The following is a 20,935-nucleotide window of genomic DNA, read 5'->3' on the forward strand; positions in this document are numbered from 1 at the left end:
CTCAGATTGACAGCAAGTGGAATCTGAGACAGCAACATACCCAGGCAGCCAAAAGGGCCAACAGCAGCCCTGGGATGCAACAGGCCTTGCACAGCCAGCCAGGTGAGGGAATGGGTTCTCCTGCTCTGTGCTGGTGCACCTTCACCTTGAGTACTGTGCAGTTTCGGCACCACAGTACAAAAATGATATAAAAACATTAGAGTGTCTAAAGGAGGGCTACAAAGATGGTGAACGGTCTGAGGGCAAGGTATAAGAGGAGCGACTGAGGTCCCTGGGTTTGCTCAGCCCAGAGCAGTGGAGCTGTCATGGTTTTGTGATTTTCGGTTATTGGTATTCCACATCATAACATCATGTAGTGGACATACCTAGTTCTCAGAAGAGAAGGACTACTACAGTCCCCACGGTACTTTGCTCCTTTGTTACCATTTTCCAGCCGGAGGGAAAAGATAGAAGCTCACAGTATAAAAACTTGCAGATCACGAGACCTCGTCCCTTTTTCCGCTGTCTCTCGTCTTGGCAGCACCTCGCTCTCCAGCCGTCTTATCGTCGGTAGTAGAGTAAGGCCTACCTTGATTTTGGGACATTCTCTCTCTCTGTATTGGATTTATCAGCTTAAATTGTAATTATATTGTATTATAGTGTGTGGTTTGGCATTCCGATATCTTATTTAGTAAATTAGTTTGTTTCTCCTCAGATTGTTGCCGCTGTTCTTTGCTCTCAGGGTCATCTCCTTACCCTTTTCCCCTTTCCCCTTTTTCCCGGGACGTGGGCCCGTGGGTCCCCCGTCCCCTTCATCACGGAATCGGGCCTAATGCCCGTAAACCGTTGACAGGAGCTGAGGGGAGGCCTCATGGCAGCTGCAGCTCCTCACAGGGAGCGGAGGGCAGCACTGAACTCTGCTCTCTGGTGACAGTGATAGGACCCGAGGGAACGGCATGGAGCTGTGTCAGGGGAGGGGCAGCTGGGGATTAGGGAAAGGGTCTGCACCAGAGGGCAGTGGGCACAGGCCCAAGGTGCCAAAGTTCAAGGAGAGTTTGGACAATGTTCTTAGACATAGGGTTTGATTTTCAGGTAGCCCTGGCTGGAGTCAGGAGTTTGACTCAATTATCCTTAGAAGTCTCCTCCAACTTGGGATAGTCTCTGATTCAATGATTCTAATGAACTGAATAAGACCAGTAATTAAAATTTAAGTAATTTCATTAGGCATAAATTTTAAATTCCCTTTGCTTTCTTTTAGGAGTCTTCTCAGTTAGTTTTCTGTATTATTCTGACACCTTGGTATACTACTACATTGCTCTGTGGAAGAGAAATAACTTTCTCGTGCAATCTTTGCAAGGCAACAAGACTAAATACAAACAACCAAAAGGTACTCTTGGATCACTGTTTTGGACAGTCTCTTTCCTGTACCTGCTTCATTTCTCAATTTTTAAATCAATCTTGTACCAATACTATCACATTCAAACAACTCTAACAAGTTTTCACTACTCTTGGTTTAGAGAAATAATACACTAAATTGACCCATGAGAATTTTCTTCCTCCACAGAAGATGGAGGGAGCAGAAATTAAAAAGCATAGGAAGTCAGACGGGAAGAGACATATTCATGAATTTTGTACTGCACTTGAACCTCTGAAGTTTGTCTTTTTAAGACTTTGACTTCACAAGACTGCTACGGGAAAAATCTCAAATAATTATTTTTGCCAGTGTTTAAAAAAATCAATGGCCAAAATCTTTATTTTTCATTTTTTTGGAAGTACACAAAAAGATGAATTTCCTGTCAAAATCCTACATACGATTTCAGGCACTGGCAAGAAAAAAAAGCAGAAAATCCTCTTAATGGAATGCCAGACATGTGTGTATCATACAGAAACAAGTAAATGACAATTCAGAATGCTGAAAAATATTATTTATTTAAAGTAATAAGTCATCATACCGTGGTGCTATTATTATCTGACTGTAAGATCAAGAGAGCTAAATATGCAAATTGACACAATTAAAATTTTTTTTTTAGAAACTACTAACTTCTATAGTAGGTCTTGTTATAAACTCACATTCATTGGCAGACAGTGCCTTTTTGAAGTGTACAACAGAAGCAAGAGGGAGTATAATTTGAAGCACTGTGAACTGTTTGCTCCATCTGCTTAAGTGGTTCTCATCATTTGAGTCATTTTCTTTTCCTACACAAAGTGGGGAAATACAAGGCCATATGTATTCACTTCCTTCAGGTCATGAAATGTATTTTGCCTGTGGTCAGCTACCAACCCATGTAAAAAGAGTATTACTCAGACCTTTAAAAACTCCACATTACTTACTATGTTCTTGCATATATTTCAACTCTCATGTCCTCAAATTTCATATGTACTAATTCAGATGAGGAAGAACTGTCTTCTGAATGCATACAGCTGCATTTTAAGAATTCAATGCACAACACCAACCATTTTTTTTTTCTCCCCTGTGTTCTGTGTTCAAGTTACTAAAGCATACAACGACATGCCAGGTGAACTAGGCAATGCCAGATGACACAGCAGCTGTAAGGATATGAAAATGTTCATCATGTCTATTTAAAGAGCCTTCCTATGCTAACTGACTGCTGCTGAATGTGAGGAATACTGACAAGCAGCCATACTTACCTCTGAAGAAAACATAAAAGGAACAAATGATGACACGCAAGCTTTTATTACTAGCACAACACCTTGTTTTGGACTACCCTTAACAAAACTTGGACTGAAATGTGAACAGAAAGGCTATACACTGTATCTATATCTAGTATCCTACCAGTTTCTGCGTTCTTGTGTTAACTTCCATATTCCTGGGTTTGACTCTTCAAAATTAATTTAACTGAAGCTCAGACAAGTGAGGTTTTACTGAACTCCTCTTGCTAAAATTGTTTGTTCCCCTTCGTGAATGTGTATTTCATTTTGCTGTCTTTTCCATTCATCTCTGTACCTTGCAGGTAATCATTAACAGAATGTAAGGATTTAGAAGTCTGACTAGCAGGCCTAGGTAGTTTCTCTGATATAATCCTTCTCCAGCAAAGGAACCATCTGCTATTCAGGAATGAAAAACAGCCCAGGTAGTAAATTCAAGACCCGCAATACTAACCCCCAAGATCTCTAATCTTAAATCAGTTTTCAATCCCCAAACTCAAGTCTGCTCCTCTTTGAAAATATTTCAGTTTCACATTGTTGACTTCTCTTAAGGTACAGCAGTTATGAGTTACACCTAATTGCCTCTGTTTAACTGTTAATCAGAATCACAGAATCATAGGGGCTAGAAGGGACATCTGGAGATGATCTGGTCCAATCTCCCCACTTAAGTACATTCCCTAGAATAGGTGATCAAAAGAAAACATTACAGCATTTGAAAAAGCACGTAAACTTTCCTTGCCAAAGGAGGGCAAGGAAACTGGTAACAGGGCTGGAAGGCAGGTGCTGTGAGGAGATGCTGATGACACTGGGCTGTCCAGTCTGGAGAACAGGAGAGCGAGGCAACCCCATTGCTCTCTGCAGCTCCCTGAGGAGCGGACCCAGAGGGATGTGCTGTAACCGATGACAGGATGGGAACAGCACAAAGCTGTGCTGGGGAGGTTCCAACTGGACATCAGGAAAAATTCATTTACTTTGAGGATGGTCTGACATTGGAACAGGCTTCCTAGAGAGGCAGTTGATGTCCCATGTCTGTCAGTGCTCTAGAGGCATTTGGATAATGCCCTCAATGTGCTTTAACTTTTGGTTAGCGCTTAGGAGATCAGGCAGTTGGACTAGATGATATCTGTAGGTTTCTCCCCACTGAACTATTTTATTCTGATGGTTTAATTTATAGTTAACACTTCTTTTAGAAGGACATTTCTACATCAGAGAGTAAAAGCATCACAAAACATTTGTTAAACCAATGAAGTTCTTGTAGTATCTATGGTTCTGCATGAAGGATTGTTCACCAGTCACACAGACGCTCCTCTATGCTCAGACTTCAAAGACTCTGCCAGTTACTTCCCCCACAGTACACACGCTCATCAAATACACTTGCCTTCCAAACTGGGATCTCCAAGGAGTGATATCAGTGCACCTCAGATGTGCAGCTGTCCAAGAAGGAAGCAAGGAAGGCAACTGTGCACAAACAATGGAGAACACTGTATTCTCACTAAGGATGCTCATCCTGATTCTACAGACACCAAAGTACTTTGCAATCTCAGGAAGCTGCAACGGAAGTACAATTTGGGCAATCAGGCCATCAGACATAGAAGCTTCAAAAACTGTCCCTTGAATATCCAGGTTGAGATGGTGGTCACTCCAAGGTGAGAGTTAACATATTTCTTTAAAAATAAATACAATAGGACTTTTTAACATTAGCACAGTACCTACAGGAGTTCCATATAAACCTAAAGTATTTCATAGGACAGTGTTAGAAAATTTCCAATGATTACACGGTGTGTGAACAGCAATATGAAAATTAAGCTGTTATATGTTACAAAACAACTGCTTAGATCAGAGATAGAACAGTAAGGTGAGAAATAAAAGGCTTTTATCAAAGGACTGGAAAAACACCGAATTTTCTACTGTAAGCAAGACTCATATTTACGGGAATAAATATGCAATGACGAAATACTTTTTTTTCTTTTTAGGATATTTTCTCCTCTTCAAGGCAAGAAGGAATTTCTCCATTTGCATGCGGAGGTGACAAGTTCAGGGACTTGTAAAAGAGCATGGGTACCGGAGAGTAAACAAGTGCCACAAACTGCAAGACAGCTTAGTTCCTGACAGAGCTGTTGAACCTAGGGGATAAAACACAAGGAACATAAAACTACATCTAAATTGATCTGTATTCTGATTAAGTAGGTAGGTATACAATCTTGACGTTGCCAATGTCTTCTAATGTTACAGCAGAGGAATAAAAACTTCTCCAGGGTAACACAGCTGGTATTGTTTTGGCAGTTCTTGGGCTTCTTCTCATTCAAAGATCACTTTTGAGGGCTGAGTTTTTCAGAGTAAGACCGTGTCAGCCTGAAGCATAACTTCAAAGGTTACAATAACCACTAAAGAACCGAGCATATAATGAAGACTATATCCTTCAAACTCCTAGAAAGCTGATAGCAGACTATTTTTAAGGTACAGTTTATGACAGCTTACAAACCAAGCCGGGCTTCTAGCCCCAACTATTCACTGCACCTCCAGCCATGACCTCAAAGCTCCACAGCCCCTAAACAGAAGTTGGCCCATTTCCAGGCCATGAGAAATAAAAATGAATACAGAAATGTTATCTGTCATGCTTCTTTTGCACTATGAGGAAAATAGACTGACTGAGAGTAGTCCTACGTGGGTTTTTTTTTTGTTGTTTTTTAAGCAAAGCAGTTGGGATACCAGGTATGCATTAGATACGATAGTTCAGATATGCCTGGAGGCAAGAGGCTTTGGTACTGATGCACCAGTACCACACGATCTCTTTGTGAAGTCTCCCAGCAAAACTACACTTCAAGAAATCCCTGAACAATCTTAATCGGTGTTTAAATACCACTGTTCTCGGCCTCAGTGATCTACAATTCTTAAAGCCGAAGACCACTTTCTGTGAACCGTTTTCTTTCCTTGTTGTTCAGTGTTCTACCAGAAGATGGAGAACAAACCTTTCATCACATAAAAAGCAGGAATCTTAAAACTTGCCTGTAATTTGCAACTTTGGATAAGCATCGATTAATGCTTTAAAAAGCATTCTTCAGGTAAGTTTCCCAGGAAAGGCTATGAGAAGGAAGTTAGAGACCACTAAGGAATAGCTAGGACAAAACAAGCATTTACATCCACACTGCATGAGGACAAGACTATAAAAGTGAGAATATCAGTCAAACAGAATATTCAAGGAAAAAAAACCCACTCGAATAGCTCCTGAACTAGTCCTATGTGCTAAAGAAAACTTAGTAGAAAGTGCCTAATTGAAACAAGGCTACCTCACTTTCCATGGGACTTCACGTTTTCAAAACGTTTTAAACAACCACTATGATTGAGATGATTTTCAAAGAGTTTTGAAGAGCATGCTAAACACATTATCTTGTCTACCTATCATATCTCTATGATGTCACCCCGTTGAATAAGACATTTTTCTCCACCACCATAACAGTAACCCATTTTTTTCTCCCTTCTCCAACAAAGCAACACAAACATAAGCAGCTTGTTTTCCTACAGCTTTTTTAGTTGGGTTGCATTATATGCAAAGTGATTCTTAGGCCAGAACGGAACGTACATAGAAAGGCATGGATATTCACTACAAACATCAGACAGAACAGCACTATCTGATATGCCATTGCCCTCACAGAATGCTGAAATAAAGAACCAAGTAATATCAATTAAAATAAAAATTAATTTTGTCTACCTATATTACCTAGATCTGTGCATGGAGAGGCCATGTAATGGCTTGGGTTGGAAGGGACTTAAAGATTATGTAGCTCTAGCCGTGGGCATTTTACAACAGACTGACTCAGAACTGTACCTCTAATTCACTTCCAAAACAGTTTAATTAGACAAAATTGATACTAGTTAATTGAATCAGTATTTGTCTACTAATGATTAGCATCATTATCTTAATTTTGTAGCTACACAAGCACTGAGAGATGAGCTCTTAGATGGTTAGTATTATCATGCAGCATAACCCAGACTAGAACAGCAAAGCTTTAGCAGGTATAGAACATAAGACTGCATTTATAAAACAAAGGATTACACAATCCAGTACGATGACGTTTTTTCTAGCATGCAAGTACTATATAAATTACAGTTAGGATTAACAGATGATCAAAGAACATCAATTCCCATTTTTACTCAATTTTAGTTTTCAGAACATTTCAAGATTTCAAGTGGCCATTGTACTACTTTTACTTTGAATGCTCCTTCCAAGCTGCTTCACAATGAAGTCGTTAAGCAAAGCACAACTGTAGAAAGTCGAGAAATCTTTGGCTGAAGATGCAGCTGATGTTGCTTTAATTCTAATGGAGATATTGACTTGAGCCTAGAAGGGAGGACTGAAGCCAAACTCTTAACTCTATTGCTTACTACCTGATCACATTTAAGCAATTGTTTTCATTCTCAGTTTCAGCAGGTACAGTGCAGAACTACCCAATTCTTTTTTCCCCCCCCCCAATACTATTCCTCTGCCTCACTAACAGGCAGCAGTTCCAATCTTCCTCTGTTTTTTTCCTTTTCTGTCAAGCAGAAAATTCCAACTGCTCTCCACCTGTAGAATCACAGGGGTTGGCAGGGACCTCTGGAGATCATCGAGATCAATCAATCCGCTAAAGCAGGTTTCCTACAGGAGGAAACCCCCATGCAGACATTGGCTGCTCTATCCTGAAGTTAAAAGCAAAGCAAATGCAAGTCAGAATTAGTGAGAACTGAATTTGTTGAGTCCAAGAACAACTCCAAGTCAAGAGAGGCATTCAAAGATGCTCACGAACAGCAAAAACTTAAGAACTACACACTGCATGAGTTTGCAGGTAACTGCTGGTCCCCCTAAAATTTCACATGAGCATACAGCACTCCAGTGCAATGCAAGCCAGAAAGAGTGGATCCATACAGCAGAAGGGCTCGTGCTGAACATGCTGAGGACTAAACCCCTCAGGTGGAATGTAATGGATCAGTAAACTCCTACAATGGAAGGAGGCTCAGTGGAGATGGGCGAGGAGGATGCACCCATGAAGTTCAGTGAATAATGCAGGGGGTGACTGACCACAGCTGCTGTAAAGAAGCTGACCATCTAAACACAAAGGGGACCACAGAGCAGCCTTTATTTTAGATAAACAGCTAGCAACAGTTGAAAGGACCAATTGGTGGACTGTTTCTCCCCAAGTTCAAAAACCATACAATCAGAGGTCTTTCCCAACCTTAATAACGTCATCCAGTCCAACCACGCACCTAATAACATTGCCCACTAAACCACGTCCCTAAGTACTACGCATACCTTTTCCTTAAACACCTCCAGTGATGGTGACTCCACTGCTTCCCTGGGAAACCTGTCCCAATGCCTAATCACTCTGAGAAGAAATTCTTCCTAATAACTAATCTGAACCTCCCCTGGTGCAACTTGAGGCCATTCTCTCCTGTCCTATCACTAGCTACCTGGGAGAAGAGGCCAATCATTCATTAAAAAGCTGTGAATATCTCCATGAGTTAACCAGACTGGCAGTGGAGGAGTGATACATTGCTCAACTCAACAAGGAGTATAAAAACCAAACAACTAGCAAAAGAATTCTGAAGAGAGCAGCAGGCTCTCGCATTCCTTCCTGGAGATGCCCAGAATTGTGACAGTGAAGCACAGAAAGACTGGTAATGGGCATTACACTTATGCTGTAATCCCACTGACCATTGTAATTGCTATGTTGTACTGAAATTAAACATTATACTCACCACACATTGAATAACTCAAAAGCCTGGTCCAGGAGAACTGGACTCTGACACTACCAGAGATCTTTTTTTGGGGTAGTTTTCAGCTAGCTCCAGTAACCAGATAACCTACGAGTGCCTGAATTAGGTTGCTTGCAATCACTCCTGACAGTTTTCTTTTTTTTTTTTTTTTTTAATTTCATCCCAAATGCAGCCAGTTTCCACATTTTTGAAGTGTTCCACAATATGTTCCACAAAAGCAGGGATGATGAGAGCACCACTTTAAAAACAAATTTCTGGTCTGACCCATGGCACTAATCTATAGGCATTCACTAATCTGATGTACACAATTTTTATGGATATGCTACGTTATCTGGAAACTGTTCTTTCAACCATTCACCTTCTCATTCCATCTACTGAACACAGATTTAATAACAAATATTTTTGTTATAGCATATAAGCATGAAAGTTTATATACTCTTGCCTTTATTCGCATTTCCTCTCCCACTGGGATCAGACAGTCTGTTCTGCACTCTGAGTATCACTTGCATGATGGCACTGAATTATTGTATCTGTTGTACTTGGATACACAGGTATCTACCCCCTGGTATAGATGACCATTGTTTACAAAGAACTAATATGTTCAGGCGTTAGCTCAGTCAGCTTAGTACTAGTTTTCTGAACACTTTTAAAGGCACTCTACAAAGCAGCAATACAAAATAAAATCCATCTACAGTCCTCAGCCAATATAACATTTTTTAAATAAGCACTCTCTTCTCACCATCCTCATCTTTTTCCCCGGCCTGAGTTTTCCGAACAACCACGTAAAGCTGAAATGTTGCCTTTCAAACCAGAACAAAGAAATCACAATGACACAATTTTCTTGCAGCAAAATTGCAAAAATATAAAGACACAGACTAAAGTTTTATGCTTAATCCTTACCATAAAGAGAAAAGGAGATATGCAGAAGCAGTAGGAAATCAGGCCCTATACAATTATCTTGCAGTAACTCATTTGGAAACCAGTACTGAAGGAAAGCAATCGCACTGGAGATTTTTGAAGACAACAATAAGTTCAGAGAAATACTTTTTTTTCCCCCCCTCCCGGAAAAAGTAATGGCTAAAGAACTGATACTAACTTCTAATCAATTTTGATGCAATAACAAGAATTAGAGTACATCTGAAATCCAGTAAAGGTGATCAACTACCCTGCAATGAATGATTCATTCTCTCATTCTGTTCAACCCCTACACATTCATACATCAATGTAATTGTAGTTTATTATGTAAAATAAGTTTACTGACTATCACCCCGTGAAAATCACAAAATGTGAAAGCTGAGGAAAAAGACAGAAAGTCATTAAGAATAATCATGAGTTACTTTGCTTCATGGCAATCTCTTGGAAATCTCACCGTGGTTCTGCTTACCATGAATATGCACTAACTCAACAGATGTCAATGCTTCTGAAGATGCATGAGTGCATGGATTATTTGAACTATCCCCTCCTTTCTCTACACTTATTTACATTACATAAGGCTTTCATGATCTTGATGGTTCTTCACCAGCTACTTTACCGTAACACACCTCATAGTTGCACATCTCTGGTGAAGAGACTTGGGACCAACTGCAAGAAGAACGTGTGTAATGATGATGGGCAACAAATGAGCTCACCGTTAAGATTAACTTCTATTTGCAACTCCTGTAAGAGACAGTTTAGAAGGACACCAGCGCCTGGAGCCTTCAGCACACAAGCACATGAAGTTGAACAGGCCTCTTATCCAACTATTTCTACTTCACTTGGCAGATAAAGTAACAACAGTAACTGGAAAAAAAAACCCAACTCAGACCTGCTTCCTAACGCGTGTAACTTTCAACTGCAGTGAAGTGCTGCTGCCCCAAATTACAGATATTAAACTAAGCCAGATATCAGCATGCAGTCCAGATACACTTACATTTCTAAGGCAGAGTCTACTCTGGAACAGTTTGAAAGAAGCACTTCTGTCGATACAGAAGCAGCAGAAAAGCCATTTCTGGGGCTCAAGGCTGCTACAGCTCTCAGAGCAATAATTCTGTCATCTACTATCCCCAATAAAATACCATAAAAAAAAGCAAGGATAAAAGTCAACTCTCTAGAAAGTTAATTAGCAACCACGGAGCTTTCCGTTAACAGATAGATGTTTCTCTCTCCATATTTCTCAAAGGAGCAAGCAATCGGTAAGTTTTTCATCTGGGCAAGCTGAACATACTGCATGAGCTCAGACTGCTAATTATTAAATTGATGCAAAATAAAAGGTGCCAATCCTCCCAACATTCTTCTGTCACTATTCCAATTAAGGTTCAAAATCCAGCTAGTTTTTAAAACAGAACTAGAATTGCTTGGAGAATGAATGGACAGTCTCTGTTTATCTGTAAAATCTTTCAAAAAGTAATTATTTTAAATTCCATGAAATGACTTAATTAAGCCTCATGCTTTGCCACACACACCAATAGAAATTATCTTTTTTTATGCCTGTATGTAGACTTTTAACATTTTGTATTCAATATGTTCTTTTTGATCTTGTCAGCCGTCGTGATTTCTCACTTGCATCCTTACATGCAAGTGAGGATGGAATAGGCCTAGGCTACGTTTCTCTCTCAAGTTCTCATTCAGGTCTCAATTTCATGTTGCCTTACCAACCCTCGTGTTTCTGTGTGTTTAGCTAAAAACAATATTCAGCAGTTGGCTATTAATCAGGCATTTCTGGAATGTGGTGGGATGTTCATTACAGTCAACTTTTATCCACTGCCAGAAAATCTAATTTACCTATTCCTTAATTAACAGACTGGCATATGGACAGATTAAAAATAGGAAGGCACCCAGAAATAACTATATCCAATTTGAAAATATGCAAATTTCCTGGAATATGGATGACTCGAACCTGCTCTCTTGGTCAAGTAAAGAGAGACATTATAAATATTTCTGTAGTTAATCTGCGTTAGGTATTTTCGTTGGCTGTTTTTATCAGCTGGATGTAACTTCTTCCAAGCTTCTTAATTCTGAAGAGAACCTAACTGATAATCCCCTTCCTTAGGAGAAAGGTTATTTGTTTATTTGGTTATTTACAGAGAGCCCAATAGCCTGACACATCCTTACAGCAGTGCCAATGTACAGGCACTGCATCCATGCACAAGAGAAGAGGGGATCTAAGACTGTGCTCTCTGCTGAACATGTTAAAAGTCCACAGCAGAACTGGGATCTCCTGTCATCCCACCAATACAGTTTGTGAAGTCTGCCTGGGTACCCAAGAGCAGGACTTAATTGCCATGCCATTTTCAACTAGCTCATGCAAGTTGCAGGTCTGTAGGATTTGCAGATTGAAATTTTCCTCATCTTCACTGCCATTGATTCATATGTATTTTTATCCCAGCTGTTCTCTTCATACCAACTCATGCCTTTTGTGGTTCTAAGCGTTTAACTCTTTTTGTCCTCTTCCTTGTGTTTGTTCTGTTACAAAACAGCGTACTATCACAAGCTCTAAGCAGCAATCACAAGGCTGAGGAACTCCACACTGGTAATTTGATTTGATGCCTGATCACTGAATGTACCTCACTGATTCATCAACGTGGTATTCAGTGCATTAGACGCATAAATACCAAGCACAATTTACCTATTCACCAAAAGCAATTCTCTCCATCATTTTGACTAACAGAAGACAAGAACAGTTCTACCAAGTTATGTTCTTTATAATATACAGAAGTCTGAGAAAGTAATGCTAAATTAGCTCAAATGAAAACTCATAAAATAACCGTTATATTCAGCCCAAAATATAACAGAGCTACAAGATAAAGACTGCTATTTATCCCAAAGAAATCCTTAAGAATTCTACTATAAGCCAAGGAACTTTACTCCAAGGAGTTACATTTCTCAAAGCAGCTGCCCAGCAGTTAGGTCAGAATGAACACTAGGAATCAGTATCTGGAACTGACGTTCTCAGGGTTACGTGAGGCCCTGCAAAGACAAAGAATTGTTACTAGTTCAGAATAATTAAATGAAATAATCAAGCAAGAATTACGTTAGTTAGCACAAGGTTTTCTTAATTCTCTGATAAAGAAAGATGAATTTGGTTTCGCTCCATACAAGGAATAGAGAAGTCAGAGATATTACCTACTAGAAGACCAGACATCTTAGAGAAGAGGAGATGGAGAAGAAAGTTTTTTTAGACTAAACCTGCAAAAACTAGCCATGATTGGTTTTTTTTTTTTTTTTGGTAAGTTTAGTTCAATTTCCTACTGAATCAGGCTTATTGTCATAGTATAACTTTATAAAGCTCCATTTTGATGTCACATATATCTTCCTTTTTGAACGCCCTTGTTCTGCCAAGTGCTAGGCATTATCAGATTAACTCTTCCCAATAAAAGCACTGCTCTTTGTTCATCCTCAGTGATGAAAGATCCCAGAATTAATACCACTGAGTTGTCTTTAATGCACGTTTGGAAAGAGAAATAGGGGAAGAAAATTGTTTCATACCTCAGAAAAGCACCTGCATGCTTATTAAAACACATGACATTAAGTCTTTAGCATATGCGAAGACACAACCCTAATAAAACAGGGAATTACGTCACACTGTAAATTTAAGTTTAAAAAACCATGTAAACAGTTGTTGTAAATCTCTACTTAAGATGACAATGTCTTGCCAACTTCCCTCACAAATATGGAAGCTTAATCCACACTGCATTCTAAGTGCTCAAGGGTTTATACTGAGGCCTTTATAAACAGTACTGTAATTACAATATATATATTTTATATATATATATTGTATATATTTTCTATACATATTTATATGTATACAATATATACATATTTTGTATGTATATATATTTTATATATATATATTGTATATATTTTCTATACATATTTATATGTATACAATATATACATATTTTGTATGTATATATATTTTATATATACAAAATATGTATATATTGTATACATATAAAATATGTATAGAAAATATATACAATATATATAATATAATATATATATATTGTAATTATAGTACTGTTTATAAATTAGATTTATATATATATATATATATATAAATCTACACCTAGAGCACTATTTCCTGAAGACATGCTTCATACGTACACAAATTTGAAACAGTGTCTATGACCTGGGCATCTGTTCAGGTAGTATATCACAGTGAAGAAGCAGTACCTTGCTCACAGTCTCCTAATAATGGTTCCAATTTAATTCCTAATTTACGGAAATCTTACAAAGAATCACAACATACAGAACATGCATGTATAAAGCCTGGAGAAAAAAGAAAAGAACTCACATTTAAATGGCAGATTAAACAGGAAAGACCACATGAAATTACCCGACTTTCAGTAACAATGGAAATAAAGATTCCAGCAGTTTGAGAAACAACAGCCTGAATATTCAAACATACGCGTATCTCCTCACAAGGAACCAAGATATGCAACACGGATATCCTGATACAGTTAGAAGCCTGAACATGAGTGGTAACAAAAACACATTCCTTGTACTGTCCTGCACAATAAGCATTTTCTACAGTCACTGTTTTAGTGTTTTCTAAAGAGTGAATCTTAGCTAATCGTGCTTCGTAAAAGGAATCCAAGTATTACTGGTACTGCTTTTAAGTGGAGTAAAAATAATGTTTGGAATTGTGGGAAAAAGGTGGTGGCAGAAATATATGACTCATTTTCTATACTACCAGATATGTTTAATTATGGTAGCATAGATGCAGAGGTATTATTACAGTCAACTACTGTAAGTACTACAGTAAGATGTCCACATTTTTATTTTTAAATAACTGAAGGACTAGGTAAAGCAAGATGTTTCTTCATCTTTGAATGGGCAATGAAAATCAGAGATGCTATGGAGCAAAGCTAACTGTAATCCACACCTCATACCCAGCGAGTGTTAATTAATGGTTGAAAGTATTTCTTAGAGAAATCATGGTTTGCTGATAGGAAGGTTATTCTTAATAACTTCAGTAAAACATCAAGTCTCTCTAACTCAGCAAAAATTCTGCATCAGGGTAGCTATGACACCAGATATATATTTGCTGAACTGGAAAATTTTCCTTTGCGCAGTCACTAAGCGGAATGCCTTGTTTCAGTATCAAATGCAGCACCTTACATACAAAGGTGAGCTTCTGTAAAAATTTGGAAGTTTTATTAGTTTTTCATTTCTCCATCTTCTGAACTACCTCTATTTGTCACACCTTTGAAAACCATCCTTTCTTTCCAAGACTGTAGCAGGAATGATAAATAGTATGTTTTAACTGAAAAAAAAAACACTTTACGTCTTAACTCTTCCATGGATTGTCACCTTCTTACTGAATTGTCTGTTCAGAGAAGTGAAAACCGGAGAAAGACAAAAATAGCTTTGAAAGCATAAATGGTACTTCCATTAGGAAAGGAATACTTTTCACACCTCCTAGGACAGGATAAATCCTAATAGTCTTAAATTCCAATGAGAGACTAGGATCAGGTTAGACAGTAAGAAAACCCTTAAAGGCAAGGATAACTGAACTGAAGTGCATCAACTATGGAGTTTTCAAAATCTTTCTTACCAGAAGTTTTCAAGAATGGCTTAAACCAGCATTTGCAGATCTAGTTTACCAAAAATAAATCCTGCTTCGGAATCACAGTCTAGATAACTGAAACCTCTTCCAAATCCACATGCCGTATGGGGAAGCACTGCCAAACCCAGCTAGTTCAAAAGGAAAGCTTTCAGAACTTAAACACAGCATCGCGATGACTGCTCTTACCTAAGTTTTACCTCTTTTTAAGGAGTTTTTAGAGCAGAAGAATTTTTTTTTTTTTTTTTTTTTTTTTTTTAAAAAAAAAAAAAAAAAAACCATTCCTTTTTTACACTGATAGCAACGTGGAAAAATGAAAAGACTTAATTTTTGTAACAGCATGTCTTTAACTCAATTTTTTTTGCCACCAAAATGTGTTTAAGATTCCCATCACCTGCCCAATAGTAATATTAAAAGGCTGTTATTTGTCTTTTTCCATGAACAGACTGTAGAGAACACAGCCATCTAAAACTAACTGCAACAGGTCTACCTGTTTGAGCAAGCTAATAAATAACTGGGTAACAATTCAAATAAACCACAAAGAACTACATTTTGTAAGATGATTAGACTTGAGCTACAGTATCACTTACAAATTGATGTGACAAGAGCAAAACACAAATGGTACTATGTGCACTACGTGAACATCTTAGATACCCCAGAATCAAAGTGTATCACATCTCTGAAATTTTCATGTTCAAACATACTGGAATAAAATTATCTACACCAAGAAAAAGCAACACGGGAGAATGTTTACAAATTGACATGACTAGAAAAGAAAATGAATGATTTTCAGAGAGGTACACAGGTAGAAAAAAATTAACTATTTCAATAATGTCCACTTTTATACAGGAAATTTGCATTAACATGAACTTACTGTACAAAACACAGAACTTTTAAAGAAAATCAGCTCCAATCAGGCATGACGTTAAGTAGTTCTGCCACTACTAATGATAAAACGAGACTAATTATGGTCGTTGGTTACACTTACCCTAAACAGTAAAGTATTCTCTAAATGCATATGCATTCTATACAGATAAGCACCTGTACCATATTTATTCAAAAAGACAGCAATTCCCTGATTCTCATAGCATAACTTAAAGATCAGGAGGTGCCTTTTTGCAGACCAGTAAGGCAGTCAAGTGGTTTAATGTGTCAGGTCCTATAGAGACAAATAAGCACAAACACGCCTGAAGCAGCTCAACATCTGAATGAGATGTGACACTGATTACAATTGTTTTCCTTTACACACTTGGAAATCTATGTGGGATACTAGAGTTGAGAGGACTGTAATTTCTGGCAGTTGTATGCACCTCCTACATGGCAGATTATCTGGAGGTCACAGGTATACATGTAAAACAGAAAAGGAATAGAAGTTACTACGCAAATCTTACCCTCAAAGTGGTATTATGTGAAAACAAAAATATTAGCTGTGAGATCAGGAAGAAATACAGCATAATAGAAATGCAAGGATGGATACATCAAAGCAGATGCTCAATGCAGAAATCACTCTCGGGACTCAAAAGAAAACACTTTTTAGAAGAAACATGGAAGAGAGCTATAGCATTAGTACATACTGAAAAGAAGAGACAGAAACCTGGTTACACAGGAAATAACTGAAGCGAAAGCTCAAGAAATAGCACGACCACAAAGCCTTCCACAGAACAGACCCCAGGTCACCGATGGTCAATGCACAGCAATGCATCTGTGTGGTTTTCACATACCAATGAAGAGCTTCACCTGACCAGCATCTTTCTGCTGGTATCACCAAAAAGCTCACTGCATTCCAGGAGTACAGGACTGCATCATGTAAAGACCATGATTAGCTGTTGAGCTAAAAGAAATAAATAAATCAAGGGGGTATATCAACCTACAGACTTAATGAAGAGTTTGGCGAATGCCGTCAGGAATAAGTGTCGAGGTGTTCTATTAAGAGGAGACACCTTCTACTAAAAGAGCACCTGAAATTTTGCTGACAGTGTTTTTCTTGCTGCCAGTGAATACTGATCTTATGGTCACATCAGGAGGAAAGAGAGCACAACTGCAGCTCATTGATGAAACAGCAAACAAGCCCTTCAAAGACTGCTGAGGTCTTTATACGTACAATGACTCTTGGCAAAGGATCATGCTCTAACTCCTACAGGAAAAAATAAAGAAGCCTTAGTGAAAAACTCCTTTGTCATTGAATTAAGACACACTGGGTTGAGATAAATCCAGAATTTGTCGCTGAAAGGTTTAAAACAGGCTTTATTTCAACTTCTATGGACAGAACTGAAGATTATTTCTATCATCTTGAGTCTGAAGAGGAAGCTGAGAATATGGAGACTAAAAGTGAGGAAGATAACAACAGTAAAGAAGATGACAGCATCCTAACATTGTGAAGACTGTGTGATGTACAAAAACTGAAAGCCAAAAGCAATAAGACAGAAGAAAATTGAAGTAATCTCCAATGCAGACAAATCATTAGTGATTACTTGTAAACAATACACAATGAATTCAAAGTTTTCACTAATGATCATCAGATTACTATAACCCAACATTATTAAGACCTGATCTAGCATGTCACGACAGAGGGGAGTAGGGCTTTAAGGTATTACAGAGGGACCAATATACAAACAGTCCCTAATGAATACTTTCTTAGTACCACAATACATAATAATTATCAGTTTTTTAAAAGCAGCAACTCTATACACTTACAGGGAGCAGTAATAGCAGTTAAAAAACAGGATTTCTTTTTCTAATTTTAAATTAAGTAGTGAAGTCCCTTTTTTTCCTCCAAAGTTCTCCATCAGCACTTTACTTTTGCTACTAGTGTTAAGACACCCCGAGGCTGATGGCCAATAATGAATAAGCAGGCTATCCTGAAAGAAAATTAACATGTAATACCAAAGGCTAAACTCACTTGTTAGCATATTTTAACACATGATTTTCTCACAATAAGCAGACAATAGTCATAAGATAACCAACGGATCAAACAAAACGTACCAGCAGAGTTATTATAGAAGGACAGAGCAACAGCTCCAATTCTGTTCATATTTTCAACATAACTCGCTGTTTGTTGACAACTTGTGTGTTAGTACAACAAACTTGATGACCTTACAGTTTTGGAGGGTTTGTACCCTCTGAAGAAAGAATAGGAAGTTGAAAATAAAAAAGCAACACTCAGAAGCAGATTCAGAAAATAGAAGGGAAGACAGAAATAGCCATGCAGGTAAGACTAATAAGGTCCAAGATGAAACATACTAACTATAGAAAGATACTCAGGGCAACCTGAAGTACTTCAATGATTTAACACCAGATTAGCTAGTAAATAAATGTTGTTACCTGTTTGGTAATAAAGAAAAAAAAAGATTACAGCGGGCGATGAAAAATGGGAAAGGAACACTGACCATATTAGCTATACCCATTGGCATCATGTTTTCTCTAACCCTCAGGGGAATAAAAAAATCATTTTGCTCTTTTGTAACCGAACACAGATCAGAATCAGATACCCTTAAAGAACAAAGTCAGAAAAGAATGTAATCAGCTACCACATGGTGATGAGAACACCACTCTCTTTGGACCATTCCGAACTCTTGCAAATTCACGCTTTCAGTTCATAGTCACTACATCTGAAGATACTTGCTTTCTCAGTTCTAGCCTGCACACATTGTTTGCAACAACGTAACTGCTGTGAATTTGCTAACTTCCAAACTACAACAGAAGAGTAGGAATCACAATTAAAAAGACATTTTACACATATCAATGTGTAAACACATCGTGTTAAAGTACACAACCATGTGAACTTTGCTTGTTAACAACAGAAAACAATGCTCTCTACTGGTAAACTAAAACCAGAATGCATGATTTTCTAAGTTTGGTGTAGTTATTTCATGCCTAGAAACTATGCATGAAGAAAACCATGTAGGTGAAATCACACTGAGGTAAACACTAGAATACTTCCTCTGTGTTGCACTTCCAGACTTAAGATATAAACAAGGCTCTCTGTTTTGTAAGTACGAGCAGTCAAATTATTCTTTTATGCATGTATATCCAAAGACTTGATCCTAGAAATCATAGCAAATGCCCTTAAACTGTTATTTAAAACACAGATTTCTGAGATGGCTTTTACCAATACATGAATTTTTCATAATCTGTCACGCAGCACAAGCTAAGTAGCTCAGCCGACTCTCTGAACCGTAAACGCTGTTTTGCGTTAGCCCCAGTAGAGGACTGAAACAGCAGAAGCTGAGCAAGTATCTTGGCACCATCAGCACAGGTGAACGATTGAAAAAATCTGTTGAAGCAGTGTGAAAAGCACCCAGCCAACATGACTGCTTCTTGCATGAAGCATCTTGCAGATGTGGCACTGAGGGACACAGTTAATGGGCATGGTGGTGACAGGTCAATGGTTGGACTACGCAAACTTAGTGGCCTTTTCCAACCTTAATGATTCTATTATGTTTGTTTAGACCTCAGCTTAAAGAGAGGTCTTTCAACACCAAACAGCACGTCGCAGCTCTCAGTGTTACACATCGTGATGCCTGCACACAGCAGGAACAGGTCCAGCCTTCCTGCTCTCTTGGTACAGAGGTGACAATGACATTTCCAAAGAGCACAGATTCTTATCTAAGTCAATTTCTACATAACATTTTCAGTACAGCGAGACTCATTTTTCAAAGGTGTACATTTCAGAAAGAATCAGGCCTCAGAATGGACTTTTGTTAACAGCCATTAAAATAATAATCGTAGTAGGAGTTTTTACTCAGTGCTAAAAATCAATCAAATCTCACTAAGCTGCTACTAAGTACATGCAATCATAATTTAATTGACAAATCTGCTTCTAACACCGGTAATCTACATGATGCCAGAAAGGTGTCTGCATTCCCCCTTGGCCAACCACGTCCGCCCACAAACAGCTCATTCAGCTGTCAGCCCAGGCCAGAGCCAGGTTTCCACCTCACCACTATGCATCTAAGCAAGCCACCACAAAGATCACACAGACTGAGAACACAGTGATGTGAGCCAACATAAACCACTCTCGTTTCTGTGCATCCACGCAGATGTTCTACCCAAGTACAGTATGACAAGTTTTGATGAAAGAGAACCTAAAATACAAGTCCTGTATGAATGAAACCAAACATGAGAAGGGAACGTGCTCAAAGTGCTTGGAAGCGAATCTCCCTGGTTACCAAAAAGTAGTGCCTGGCTAGTGACGAAGTGACAGACATGCAAATGGGCACCCAATAATGGCTTCCACCAGGAATAAACTCCTTCAGAGAAGATACGAAGCCACAAACAAGACACAATCAAAACCCCTCTCTGAATTCACTGTCATCCATCCCACCTTTTACAAACTTGTCCACGCTCCATGAATGGCTGACAGCAATGTGTAAACAGATGTTACCGCCGTTATCGGATACACCGCTTGTTAAAACCAAGACCAAAGCTATGGAAGGAGTTTGAGAGAAATTCAGTGCCCCAAGGATTGTTTTACACACTGTGTCATGCCCAATGTCAGCCGAAAAAGGACGCACAGGAGAAAAGAGGGCAACACGCAGGCACACGCACGGCTAAGATGGAGCAGTGTGCCTTAGAGCAGCCGACATCGAAGTTTGCTGGGTGAGGGATGCTGCGGGGTCAGCAGTTCAGCAGCAGCACCTGCAGCAGCAGGCCGCAGGGCCCCGGGGAATGGGCGGCCGCCCGGCACACCGCACCCCCACACACCGGTGCTCCAGGTACCCCTCGTCCCCGTCCTGGGGGCAGGGAGCGACAGGGAGGGCAGCACCGCCGACCTTCAGACCTCCTGCCGTCACTGGAGCCCTAAGTTTAGTCTCCCACCGCTTCCTCTCGTCCCGGATACCAGCGACTCCGGCTCGCCGCGGGCTACGAGATAAGGCACTGAGCGACGGAGGGCCCCGAGCACCTGGGCCGCGCTCCCGCTTCTCCCCAGCAGAGGAGCCGGGCCCCCAAGCCGCCGCCCCCCTGGGAGGAGGGGTACGGGAGCGCAGGGGACGG

The 20,935-nt window shown here is 39.2% G+C and overlaps 2 protein-coding genes across 2 annotated transcripts in view; one reads left to right on the forward strand and one right to left on the reverse strand.

The window, feature by feature from the left end:
• ZNF292 (zinc finger protein 292) overlaps positions 1 to 20,935 on the reverse strand; it is a 58,831-nt gene that overhangs the window by 37,296 nt on the left and 600 nt on the right. The gene's annotated exons all lie outside the window — the stretch shown is intronic.
• Positions 20,405 to 20,935, forward strand: part of CGA (glycoprotein hormones, alpha polypeptide) — a 35,263-nt gene continuing 34,732 nt past the window's right edge. The window contains exon 1 of the mRNA XM_021389453.1: positions 20,405 to 20,914. The gene's annotated coding sequence lies outside the window, so the exon portion shown is untranslated. The remainder of the gene's footprint in view (positions 20,915 to 20,935) is intronic.

This window comes from Numida meleagris, chromosome 3 (assembly GCF_002078875.1).
Source record: "Numida meleagris isolate 19003 breed g44 Domestic line chromosome 3, NumMel1.0, whole genome shotgun sequence".
Taxonomy (NCBI): Eukaryota; Metazoa; Chordata; class Aves; order Galliformes; family Numididae; genus Numida; species Numida meleagris.